This window comes from Macadamia integrifolia, chromosome 4, assembly GCF_013358625.1.
Source record: "Macadamia integrifolia cultivar HAES 741 chromosome 4, SCU_Mint_v3, whole genome shotgun sequence".
NCBI classification, from domain to species: Eukaryota; Viridiplantae; Streptophyta; class Magnoliopsida; order Proteales; family Proteaceae; genus Macadamia; species Macadamia integrifolia.
This window is the reverse complement of record NC_056560.1, coordinates 27,435,429-27,449,119: the sequence shown is the minus strand read 5'-3', so window position 1 is coordinate 27,449,119 and position 13,691 is coordinate 27,435,429. Positions and strand designations below refer to the sequence as shown.

Here is a 13,691-nt window from a genome sequence, read left to right as displayed (position 1 = left end):
CTTTCAAGCTTTGTTTTAAGACTTAACCCCTGCCCATGTGTGGACCCATTTTACTGTAGGTGGTAAGCCCTACCTGTGGTGATTTTTATTGTTATTTCTAATGTTAAGGAATTACCTGGAGGTATTTCTTGTGGGCTTGCAAATGTGACTTATAGTTAGTAACTTAACATTAGGGATTTTGTGCGGGACTTGCTTATGCTAGATGTGTTACATTTATAGAAATTGTTTCTGGATCCAAACACAATGTGGGATTATGAGATCTATGAAAATGCCATTAAAACTCTACTTTTACCTACTAAGAGTTAATGGGTGGTGAATTAAAATTGTTAATTTATAATTGGGGCTTGCCTTTATATTTGAATAATTGGAACGGACATTGTTATGGGATTTTATTCAAATAAAAGTATATGAGATGCATGTTACAATGCCCATATAATGTATGTCGTGGATGGAGGGCATTCCCTCTCTCTCTCTCTCTCCCTTTTGTTGAATATTATGTATTGGTCTTGAGTAGCCCAAATGGTGGATTGATTTCTTTAAGTTTTTTATAATTGGGATGTAATTTTTTTATATTTAATTAAGACTCACTGATAATGGTCATTATAATTAGGGTTTTTGGAGGTTTATGTTTTCATATCCATGTCCATTATGTGATGTAAAAAGGTGGAAGAATTAAAATGTAATGAAATTTCTATACTTGGGTGTTAAATGATTACATTTTGCGTGGACTGTCCTTTTTGTAATAATGGACAAGTCGTGAGATCACCCTACTAAATCACACCACTTGGCCTAATCACAACCATTGATTTTAAAGAGATTCAATTATAAATATGATGGCAATGGAAACCCTAATAATTAGACTATTGTAAAATAAGAATTCAGATTGAGTCGTTGTTACAGAGAAAAAAAGAAAAGAGTCTCTCCTCTGAAAGGGTTTCACCATTGAAGGAGCGGGTAGTGATAGGTTCAAGTGTCACTTTCCTTCAGAGAATTTCCTTTTGTGAATATACAATTAACTCTAACATTTCTCTATTGATTGATTGGAAAATTCCCTAATGCAAGTGAGGAGATATTCTTGATCAAATATTAATTTGACATTCCGTATTCCCAACAAAAGTGAATGGGGCTACTAAAGGTGCAACAAATCTCCGGTAAAAGGAAGCCAAATTATGAAACTACAAACTTCATGCACGTTAGATGGAGTGGGTTATTATTATATCACCTTAACATCTAATGAAGTTCCATTGCCTAAGACATTAAATCCCAAACATAATATTTAAGACTACATGAAATAGTAATTTTTCAGGGATGTAAATACTTAATTCATGTCCCAACACATACAACACATTTTGAAGATGTTACATGCAAATGCTCATTAATAGTTTACTTTTTATTTTTTTCCTAGGAAGAGAGAACCTTTGTACCCCAAAATAAGTTCTTATAGATAAGATTGTGTAGAGAAAATAAATCTAATCAAGGTAAGCTTAACTAAGGTAAGTTCCTTGCTATAAAAGACATTAAAATTCTAAAAATAACAAATATAGAAGAGGACTCCTTAGTCAATAGCTTCTTCTCCAAGTAAACACTGAATTTTGTTACCTTAATATTCCTCCTCTTTTGTTACCAGTGCTTTGAGCCTAAAACAACTTTCAGGGTCTTATAAATGACCTTGTAGCCCTCTCTTTCTTTGTTCAAAGTCACCTTAGAGTTCCTTTGAACCTCAAAATTGCGAATTTTCAAGCTCTATTTTCTCTCTCCTCTCACGGTAGTCCCTTGATAGTCCCTCGGTGACTCTCTCTCTCTCTCTCTCTCTCTCTCTCTCTCTCTCTCTCTCTCTCTCTCTCTCTCTCTCTCTCTCTCTCTCTTGTTTCACAGATTGTGGGAGAAGGGTGGCCAAGAATGGGGTGGGTTGAGTTGTAGAAAGGGCTAAACACAAGGTCTAGACAAGAGGTGGGGTGGGTGTGATGTTGAGGTGAGGGGCAAGTGTTATAGGGGTGGGCTGAGGGTAGAGGCATTGCCAGGGGCAAGGTCGGAGGTCGCTTGCTGCAGTGTGTGTAGGTGCAGCAAGTGTTGTAAACGATGAGGTACGATGCATAGGGGTGGTTGGGCGGGAGTGCACAAGGCCAAGGGTAAGGGTTCATAGAAGCGAGGGAAGGGAGTGCACAGGGGAAAGGGCGGGGTTGCCCAAGGGTAGATTTCTCACTAATGGATTTAATAAAATTAAAATTTATTTTATTTTAGGAAAATTAGTATTCCATCTCCACCAGGGAGATCCCATCTGCCCCATGTTTATTTATTTTTTGAATGTGAATTTGCAGTAAGTATTGCGTGGTCATCCTCAATTGTTTTTCTTAGAGGGGGTGTGGCTATTCGTGATTGAGGATCTTTTATCCTGGTCAAGAAGAAAAGCAGGATCAGTCCATTGTGGTAAGGTATGGCTCCCTCTATTAATTATTGTACCTTACCACATATGGACAGAGAGAAATAGAAGAATTTTTTAAAATAAGTAGCAACTAACATCTTATATGGTGGTAGCCATTCTCAGTGATCTACAAGATTTCTCAAAATCCGATCTCTATGAAAATATCCTTTGTGACTGGCCTTCTTCTCGCAAAAAAATTGATGGTGGTAGTTGCTAGATACCGCACCCCCCCCCCCCCAAAAAAAAAATTGTGTTTTTTTTCTTTCACACCTCTGGGATACTGCAAGTTAAACATTGATAGATTCTCATTTGATAATCTAGGTTGTTCAGGAGCAAGTGGAGTTCTGAGAGATGAGGTGGCTACTACTGTAATTTGTTTTGCGCAATATGAAGGCATAGGGACAAACTATATGGCAAAATCCTCTGTTTTCATAATTGGGTTGCAAAATGCCCTCAGAAAACCATCAGGCCCTTGCGAGCTGTCAGGATCTAAATCCCAAATAGCCAGCTAAATTTCTTTGTCAGAAGGAATAGAATCAAGCATCATGAGATCAGCTTCTTGCATGACATTAGGAATATAATCAAGGATTTGCAGGTGATTATCAAGCTCCACCCTCCTATGGAAATTTTCATAAAAGTCTGCAAGATAATTACCATTTGTTCTTGATCTCTGATCTCAGTGTCATCGTCCATGGCAATACATATGATGGCATTCTTAGATCGCTTCATTTAGCCATAACATGGAAAAATCTGGAATTTATGTCTCTCTCTTATCCATCTGATTCTAGACTTCTCTGCCCATATTCTCTCATGATTTTCAAGAGCTTTTCAATATCGAGTTTTAGCATCAGTCTCACAGACAAAAAGCTACTCAGACAATCCTGGCATTTAATAATATCAAGGTCAGCCTTCAAGCTAGAGACTTCCTCTTCCAGATTGGGAAACACAACACGAGACATGATCTAATGATAGGTTTTAGGCTCTTTAATTTGACCAGAATGAAAGTAGGAGAAGCATAGATATCCACATTCCAAGCATTTTGCACCACAAAAAAAATGAAGTCAACATGTTCCATCCAGAATTTATTAATTCTAAATGGGTAATTTTTGGGCTTCCCAGTGGTTTCAGAACATACCAGCAAAGGAGCATGATTGAGGCTACCTGAAGAAGAACCTGCTGCATGCAATCATTGAAGACGCTCAGCCATTCTGAATTCACAAATGTCCTATCTAGGATGGCAGAAACGCTCCCTATCCTCTCTTCCTATTATTGCTCCAAGTGAACTTCCGCCCAGAGGAGGGAACGTGAATCATAGAAATTGCATCAACCATAACTCCAAATTCTGTTGCTGCTCCCATACAGAATCTACCTAGCCCGCCCCTTTCATGTTCAAATAGGGCCGCGTTAAAATCCCCAATGATCATTCTTGGAGCACCTGTCGATGCAGCAGTCAAATCCATCCACAGATCCCTACGATCAGCTCTAAGACACCTCACACGGACCACCGAAATGTCAATATAGTGCCCCATCCACTCAATTTGAAAGGATTATTGCTGATCAGATATCAAAGACACATTAGGCTTCTTCAGATGTCTCTTCCACATCACCCACACATTCAAGACCTCGCAAGTGACTTGTGTTATTGATATTTATATAAAGTATTTTACTCTTTGTACCTTTTCTTTTATTAGTAAAATGATAATCATCAAAGATCGTAATGGAAGATTTTTTTTTCTTAAATATAACTCTCCTTAAGTAGCGTTAATAGACCATGGTTAATGGTGGTACTACCTTGGCTAAAATGTAGCTATCAGAGGCTGTTTTAATTGTCTCTAATTAATGAAACATAAATGGTTGTATAAAACCAACTTTAGCGCTTTTTGATGGACGAATTAGAAGTGGTTTTGTGGCAGGTGGAATTATTGCCTATAAAACCGTAGGTGGTGGTTTAACGACGGTTTTCTACCGCCTCTAAAGCTCTTTTTTTTGTGAACACATCTAAATCTCTTATTTCTTGTAGTGTACTAATGACATCATTCTTATGTAACGGCGAAATCAAACTATGTTTATCACTACCCTTCCTTTTTAAGAATTTGTCAATGATATCAATGACATTCTCATCATAAGCCATATTTATCGAATAATACTTTCATCTTGCCTCCTAATAGTATCAATTAAATTCCTAACTTTGTGGTATAAAGTATTACATCTCAGACTTAGACTTTCTTTAAACTCAGGAGATGGAATTGTAAAACTTAGAGCCTTCAGAAAATTACATTAAGTAGGAAGATGCACTTCCGTTGTCCTCAAAGTGAGAAGAAAGATAGTGTCTAAATTTAAGATTTTATAGCTCAAAAGATTTTAATTCAGGAACATCATGTGTTAAGCCTTATTTAACAAAGAAAATTTGTTATAATAATCCTCCTTAATTCTCAATCAACTCTTAGGACTTGGTTGCAAATTTATTTGCAGTTGATAAGATGAATTTTCGCACTATCCTCTTCTTTGTCTCTTTAGAATTTTCTACTACCTCTTGAGCAGTGCAAAGAAGAATGTGTAAAATTAAATAAATCATAATAAGAAATAAGGTTGACATATTTCATTTTGCAATAGACAATTAAGAAATTAACTAAAACTTTTTGTCACCCTATCAATAAGACGAGTAACACTGTTTTCTTAGATTCTAAAAAAGAATTCACTTCCCAATGTTATTGAGATTGATTTTGTTTTTGTTGTTCCCCCACATCTCCTTTCATTTTTCCTTTCAATATTTTTATTGTAAATAATTATTTTCTAACTGATTGTGATATCTAGTATATAATGGTCTTTCATTTTTCCTGCTACTTTTTTTTTTCATTCTCATTCAGTATTTTTTTGTTCAGGAATATTTTTTTTGAGTGCAGGAATGTGCCAAAAAATGGCAAATGTTTTACTAGAAAAGAGATGGAGGATTACTGTTTTCAAAGGGTTAAGAAGCATGGATAAAAATACAGAAAGCTATATGATCGGATCAACGATTTACCAGATGTGGTACAGTTTTTGTCTTCATTATATAAGGGAATAAAAATGGAAACACAAATATTTCCATACTAAATCGCCTGTTTTTTTATTACTAATTTTGGTTATGTCATTATTTGACTCTTTAATCAATTTACAGGTATGTTGATATTCCAAACTTGGGCCTTTGCCTCTAGCTGACCCATTAAGGAGGTGTGGACCGTAGTGATGTGAAACTTCTCTCAAATTGTTCAGCTTGAAGGTCGAAGCTTCATATTGGTTTCACTCCAAGGCAGGATCTAGTTATATATTCTGTTGCATATATTGATGGTAGCCCATAGGTTGAGTTTTGTTGAGATGGCGGTGCCATATGGAGGCCCAAATGATTCCAAGCCGTGGTGATAAGGGAAAAGCATCAATCAGGAGAGTGCCCTCATGGATAATTCTAAAACATCCAGCGAAAATGGAATACAGGCCAGTCAATGAATTTTGTTGACATTGAAAATAATGAGATGCTTGGCATGGCTTCTGGAAATATTGGTAGCAGATTTGTTAGCCAAAAAGACGTGTATGTCAAGATGCTCTATTTAGTGGGAAGTGCTGCCAAGAATTTTTCGTCTTAAAGGATATCACGTGGGATGCTCAGGAAAGACCACATTACTGATTTGATTGAGTTTATTTAGGATTGTTTGTCTTTGTTTTGGATTGTTCTCTGTTGATGGCCATGCCGTAGGTGGAAAAGTGATCTGAAATCTATGTGTTGTATTTGCCTTCCGGGTATTCCTAGACGTTATTCATGTATTTCTGTTCCATCTTTATATATTTACAAGTCAGCTAATGAATATTATAGACATTGAAAATATCGGAACAACATTTGATTCCAAAAATATTGAGATGCTTGGTATGGCTTTCCATTAATAATGGTAGCAGATTTGTTAGCCAAAAAGCATCTATGTCAAGATGCTCTATTGGGTGGGAAGTGCCTCCAATATTTTTTGTCTCAAAGGATATCACGTGTGGGATTCTCAGGGAAACCCACATTATCGATTTGATTTGATTTGATTTGATTTGTTTAGGATTGTTTGTCTTTGTTTTGGATTGCTTTCACACTGTTGATGGCCAGTAGATTCATATATGTGTTCTTATATGAAAGGAAATGGAAACATGGATGCATACGGAGAGATTCTATTCAAAACCAAATTAAGAAGGGAGTAGATTAGTAGAACCATACTTGCTGGTAATTGGACAAAGCTCATAGTTATCTGGTTTTATTGGATGCGGGCGGCGGTCGTGGCCGCACTTATGACCGAAAGGATGCCCTTGATTGTCCAGCGCCGGCAATGAGCCACAAGTTCCACTCCTATACAAAATGATGACGGTGTGATATGGGCAACAAGGTTTTGAAAGTTGGAAAATAACTGAAAAAAAAAAAAATTAATGAATCCTGATCTTGTACTAGGGTGTGTATTTTATTTTATTTTATTTTTATTTATTTTTATTTTTTTAATTCCAATCTTAATCCTGATCTTGACCCAGTTAGCAAGACCAATTCGATTCTGTTTCTAAGTTTAAAATGATTGGGTGCATGGGACAGAGATTGAATTCGCTGTTCCTACGATCACTTAATTGTACATGGGAGTATCCAACACTTGTTTTATTTCTTGCCATTAAAAGGTTAAAGATGGGTATTTTTGAAAGTAACAAGGACAGGTGTTGGATATTCTCATATACGACTAGGTGATTGCACAAGCAGTGGATCTATTCTCCATGGAAGATGTGAGTGCCTTTATTTTATTTTATTACTATCATTTTTCTTTATTTAACTTTCTGGTGGCTGCCCAACGTTGAATTGGCCATTTAGGAGTGGCCAATTCTAGAATTTTTGGGATAGAACCATTGAGTTTCAAATTTAAAGGTTCTATTCTAAGGTTTTTTTATTCCGATTCCAATCATGATCTTGACCCTGATGGTAAGATCAATTCGATTCTGTTTCGGAGTTTACAATCCTAGGGTGCATGGGAGACACGTTCGCGTGCATGCACACACACTTTACCTTTACCATATCCATGTCCACCAACGTTGCCAAGTATTGGGAAGTCTAAAACCACTTTAAATGTATCATATAATGCACAGGGCCTTAGGAGGGCCCACTTTTTCATACCCCCCAAGAGGCTGCAATGTTGAAGCACTCCCAAGGACCAGACTGGCGTACTCCAAATGGAGGTTTGGCCACTCCACCTCTAAACCCTGTAAATATGGGTGACCCATTCCTTTCATCCTCATGATTTCACTTTGAAATTTTTCGATTTTCTCAGTTTTGCCAAGTTTCCTCACGATTTTATCCTTCAATAGTCCCTCGGATAGTTCAGGGATTCAATGGAGATGGAGATGGATAGAAGAAATCCATCGGAATCACAAAAAAAAATTAGTAAGAGTTTCTGCAAAAATGGAGAAAATTTCAAAAATTCCCAAGTTGTCCCAAAAGCTATGAATTGCCATTGAAATGTTGGGAATAGCTAAAAATCCCCTCTGGCCCAAAAATGGAATTTTCTCTCTCCAACTAGGAAGTGCCAAATTAATCTTAGGTTGATCTGGAATTGCCAGGATATTGTATGATTTTTCCCAAAACACCATTTTGGGCCCTAAAATGGTATTTTTATTTTTTTTCTCTTTCATTTTTTATTACACCTAATTACTTAATTTTGTACGTAGATCATTAAAATGTAGAATGACTTTGCGCATTTTTGCACTAGTATTAGGATTTCATGCCCTAACTTGGGTTTTTCTTATCAGTATTCCATGATATGTTGAATTAATCACCATGTATTTCGTTACCATGATATATTAATTTTTTTTTTTTTTTTTGACTAAAGAACAACAAGAAAATTTATTAAAAAAGAATGAATGCATAGAATAACAAATAGCCCGAAGATCAACAAAATAACAAAAAACAATAGTCTAACTATCCATCTTTGGCATTGCCATAAGAAGATAGATACACCAAAACTAAGAAGCAACTCAGTCAAAAGGGAACCGAGGCTTCCCAAGAACATCCGAGCTAATATCCTCCAAAGTGAACCGAGGGGGTGCCTCCGATAAGACAAGAAATTCTAGTAGATGTTGCATGTTTAGCCATCCTATTAGCCACTGTATTTACCTCGCGAAAGCAAACAGTGATATTCCATGTTATCCTGTCCAGATACTTCTTGAAGTACAACCACTTTTGTTGAAAACACATCACGATATGTTAGCATCATATACTGGCATATGTACTTTCATACCCTTGTACATCGTGACAATGATGGTCTTTCATTCTCCAAAACAAGCATGAGCCGTAAGGGTGACAAATTTCTAGTAACGGATTTGATCAATATTGTCATCTAACCAGACAGTACGAAATGGAAAGAGATGACATACCTCAATCTACCTGATGTGCAGCATCAGTACACAAGAATGTGAAACAAACATGCTAATATCATACAAAAAATTCATGTTGAGGTCCTAAACCTAATCTAGTATTCATAGATGCTGGAAAATATTGATTGGATTGACAATCTTCAACAAACATATTCATCATATCATGACATCTAACCATCAAAAGCATTGAAATTATCAAGATTAAAGCAACAAGCTTTGAAGACTATCTAACACGATATAAAGACGGATGGAATCTTAGAAAATCAAAATAAAATAAATAAAACTTGTGCACAAGAGAAATTACCAAAATACCCTATACCTAAACTTGGACTAAGAAAAAGAAAACATGAAAATGGGGTGTGAGGGCAGGATATATACATTTGTTTTTTGCTTTAAAAAAAAAAAAACAAAACAAAAAAGACATCACATTTACCCTACACAAGGGCATCCAAAAAAACCACCATCATTGCACACAACCTCGGCTCATGCGAGGCTCATTGTTCCCCATCATCCCCAAGCACAATGACTACGGTTGGGTTTGAATTAGGCTCAACACCTCTGCGGTTACCCCTTTAGCGGCTCACTGCCTATCCCTGTTCTTGTAGGTCCTATGCTCCACACAGAATGGCTACTGGACAAGAGCTGGTCAGCTAAACTGCAAAACATATACGCTATCGCCTCGGGTATATCGAGACAATAAGGCTCCCCACCTTTGGCATTACCAGCAGTAGGTAGACTGCCAAAATAGGAATATGGGTCTAGACCGAGGCCTCAACCCTGGATAGGCCCGAACCTGACTCAGGGCAAGAGATTTCCTGCCCTCACCCGCCCTCAGGACCAGAAATCTTAACTTAGGCCCGAATTTGATTGATTGGCAAATACCATATCTTATGTGATGATGCATTCTTGATGGTCAAATATCCCTTCTTTAAAGTAAAGGTTTTGCCTCAATCCGATGATCCTTTGTCTGGTTAAGATTTCCTGGGTAATATCAACAATGGCATGATAATTTTTTTTTTCTTTTTAATATTGATCCAATACGGATATAATTAAAAACGGATCAAGGTACTCTGTAGTGCTGCAAGGCATGTAGCGCAAATCCAAGGACTAGGAGCCCTCATACACGTAGCCCAAGGCACTACAGGTCATATAGCGATCCCAACCCTTAGATCTACATTACAGTAGAACTACAAAGGATCCAATTCCCACGCAACATAACCCGCACAAGCAAAGACCATCGCGACTTAATTTCTGTTGTACAGATTTGATCAACATTTTCATCTAAGCAGACAGTGTGAACTGGAAAGAGATGACATACCTCTTTCTAGCTGCTCTACATCATCAGTATACGAGAATGTAAGGGTGTTAATCGGTTTGGTTTCGGTGTATACAGTGCAATTTGGTTCGATTCACATTTATTTGGCTGAAACCAAAACTGCATCACTTACTAAATGGTTGCACTTTTTGAAACCACAACCGTTAAGTAAACAATTTCAGTTTCACAGTTTTTAAACGGTGTCGATTTTACGGTTTTGATTGCGGTTTATTTCATACAGTTTCTAAACGGTTAGTAATTGGTTTGCTAGTTTATTCGCATGCTTACTAAAATTTTCTTTTGTTGATAAACGCTTCAATCTTGTATCAAATTAAATGAGGCATTAAACAAGCAAGGATTTAACTACATAACTACATAATAAGAGTAAATTATTTAATAGACTCTTGGACAGCCTCTATGGTCCTTAATTCTTCCCTAAATTAAACCATTATGTTTTGTTAAAACAACCAAATATTTAATCGTTATATGGGTTAATCGGATCGATTTGACGGTTTGGTTTTCACAGTGTAAATTCGGTTTGAAACCAATGGGTTAAACGGTTAAAATTGACCCGACCCATTTAACTAATCGGTCTTAAACTTGAAACCATAACCGAACCATTTACTAAACGGTTTTGCGGTTTCGATCTAAACGACTTGATTTAGTTTCGATAAACGGTTTTGGTTTCAAATTCACATCCTTACGAGAATGTGAAACAAAAATGCTAATATCATACAAAAAGCTAATGGTGAGCTCCTATCTAGCATTCATACATGCTGAAAATTATTGATTGAATTGCTAATAATCAACATACAGATTCACCATATCATGACATCTAATCAACCAAAGCATAGAAAATTTCAAGATTAAAGCGTACAAGCATTGAAGACTTTCTAATACGTTATTCAGACACATGGAATCTTACAAAATCAAAATAATATATATAAAATTTGCGTACAAAAAAAAAAAAAACCAAAATTGCAGGGTTGGAGCTTTGTGGAGCCTTTTCTAAAACTAGTTCTCTAGAAGATTTCACATTTTTTTAGAGTAGCAAATCTGATAGCAGATTACCTTGCAAAAGAAGCTGCTAAGTCGGCTTTGACAAAGAATGTAATTAATTTTTGTACAGATATTTGGGAGGAGCTAGTGAGTGATAGACTCACTAGACCACTATTCTAGTTCTATTAATGCGCTTTTTGGAGTCTTGTTGATGGAAATGCCGAAGGTGGGACCTCTTAAATCGGTTATTGTGGAAACGCAACCCTAAAACGATGCAGAAGATAATGGAAAAAAACAAACAATGCACACGGATTTTACGAGGTTCGGCAAGGTTGCCTACGTCCCCGATGAGATGAGATCCTGCTTCACTATCAATGGAGAATAGGGTTACAGCGCTCGTCCTCACACCTCTCAGTATTGCTTGCATTACAGAGAAAGAAACCCTCGCTACAAATATATAGCGAGAAAAAAACCCTAATCCGAATTAAACTACAATTGCCACCCTAATCCGAATTAAACTACAATTGCCGTCCTGGCTGTCTAGGTGCTGCACCAGTACTCCCTGGATTAAACTGCGACGGAATACAAGACATCATACACCAACAAGATATAATATATGGCCTGTATATAATTTGCTATCTCAATGTAATTCTTATTAAAAGATAAAAAAATGTTGAGTTCAGAATTTGCATGAGGTGAACTCCATGTCCACATGTGCCAACCTTGAAGGGAAACATCTGTAACTCATGGGAATCACCAGTTGTGTTGTTACATCAGAATGACTTTTGCAAGCTTGATAGGGAGGAAGAAACTGTCTAATAGAAATCTGTCATTTTTTCTTCTTCCTTTTTTTTAGTTTTCACCACAGGTACACAGAGAGAGAGAGAGACATAAGGATTGGTGTTCCAACACCACAAACAAGAAAGAACTTCTGCACTAGGTCAAGGTCATCAGAACAGCAGAAATGCTAGGAAGTGATGAATCCCCATGTGCAGTATTCCAGCAACAAGGTCATTGGAGTGTTTTGGAGCTGCAGACTTCAGCGTTTAACAAGTAATCACTGGAACTCTAGGCAGATATTTTCCAAAACCCATGAGAAGTAAAACTATCAATTTGAACACCCCAGCCCTCATTTCGATGGAAAACAAGATTAGTACAAAAACAAACCCTTTATGACCACTTGACGTCTTGACCTGATTATAAATGCTTTGTTGCTTACCACCTAACCACTCATTATTAGAATTCCAAATGGACCCCAGAAACAAGGACAACTGTTGATGTATACATTGACGCTGCCCTTCCTAAGCAGTTCGAGTTTTTAGGTGAAACGGTAGTGAACATGGTATCAGAGCAAGGAGGCAAGTGTTCGACTCCTGGGAAGTGTATCAGAAGAGTTTTCCACATTCCTTCTCCCCCTCGGTTTGATGCGAAGGAAATGCTGCGTGAGCTCCATGTGCAAGGACCATGGATATTGGCCTGCACGTGTGGGGGCGGGGTGTTGATGTATATATTGACACTGCCCTTCCCTAACAGTTTGAGCCTTTAGGTGAAACGGTAGTGACCAATATCCTAGTGAAAGTGAACTTTCAATACTGAAACAAACACGGCATGACTGTCATACAACTTATTTGACACCAAATGCAGCAGAAGAATAGAGTTGACGGCCACACTAGAGTTCCAACCTAACCCCCCTTTTGCATCAACAAAAAAATTTAATAAGGGATGCTTAGTAGGAGTAGTACAATCTATTGAGCAAATTAGCAGAGAAAAGAAAGTACTTTGAGCACTACCCACAGAATTAAGAGTAAAAATTCAATCTACAATTACACATTTTACATTTTCGATCGAAGTGTGAAATTCAGCAGCATGTGTCAAATGCTGGTGACTATGTTCATGTCCAGCAAACATTTTGACTCAATCAAATAGGTTGTCTTATTTCCAGATAACCAATTTAGATACATTTGTTACTGTATTGCAACCTCAGATTAAAATCAATCACTACAATAGTTATATTGGTCATTTTCTCATGAGAGTATATATAGAGCTGTGTAATACTTGGACACCTGATGGATCAGTTCTACCACATCTAAAAAACAAAGCAGGGTTGCAAGTTCATGCCCTTCCTCTCCCCACACACCCCCCAAAAAAAAAAAAATTTGAGGTAGGTATCGACAACACTTTACAGCACATATCCAAGTTTTATCTTGATAAAGTCACATCACGGAGTTCACATTGCTGAAGGTTACATCTTGGAATACAACATAACAATCCTAACCAGAACATTCTTGGGTACCCTCCCCACCTTCCGTTCATTCACGGTGAAGGAGGTATATCTTCTCCAAAATCTATCAATGTCAGGGGATGGATGTGCAAAAACAAGAAGGATAATTTGATGCAACCACTACAAATTAGAATCATGGTTTCAAGAATTGGGAAATCTGATCGGTGAATTGATCCGTTCATATTGAAATCAACCATGACTGGTCCGGATTACAATCTATATGGTCAATTCACACCTCAAAACCCTAGTTTTGATTTGAT

The 13,691-nt window shown here is 37.2% G+C and overlaps 1 long non-coding RNA gene across 1 annotated transcript; it reads left to right on the top strand.

The window, feature by feature from the left end:
- The first annotated feature begins 5,288 nt into the window (after positions 1 to 5,288).
- LOC122075267 lies at positions 5,289 to 6,290 on the top strand. The gene is made up of 2 exons (XR_006139211.1): positions 5,289 to 5,452; positions 5,580 to 6,290. It is a non-coding gene; the product is annotated as an uncharacterized LOC122075267 (long non-coding RNA).
- The last annotated feature ends 7,401 nt before the right edge of the window (positions 6,291 to 13,691 follow it).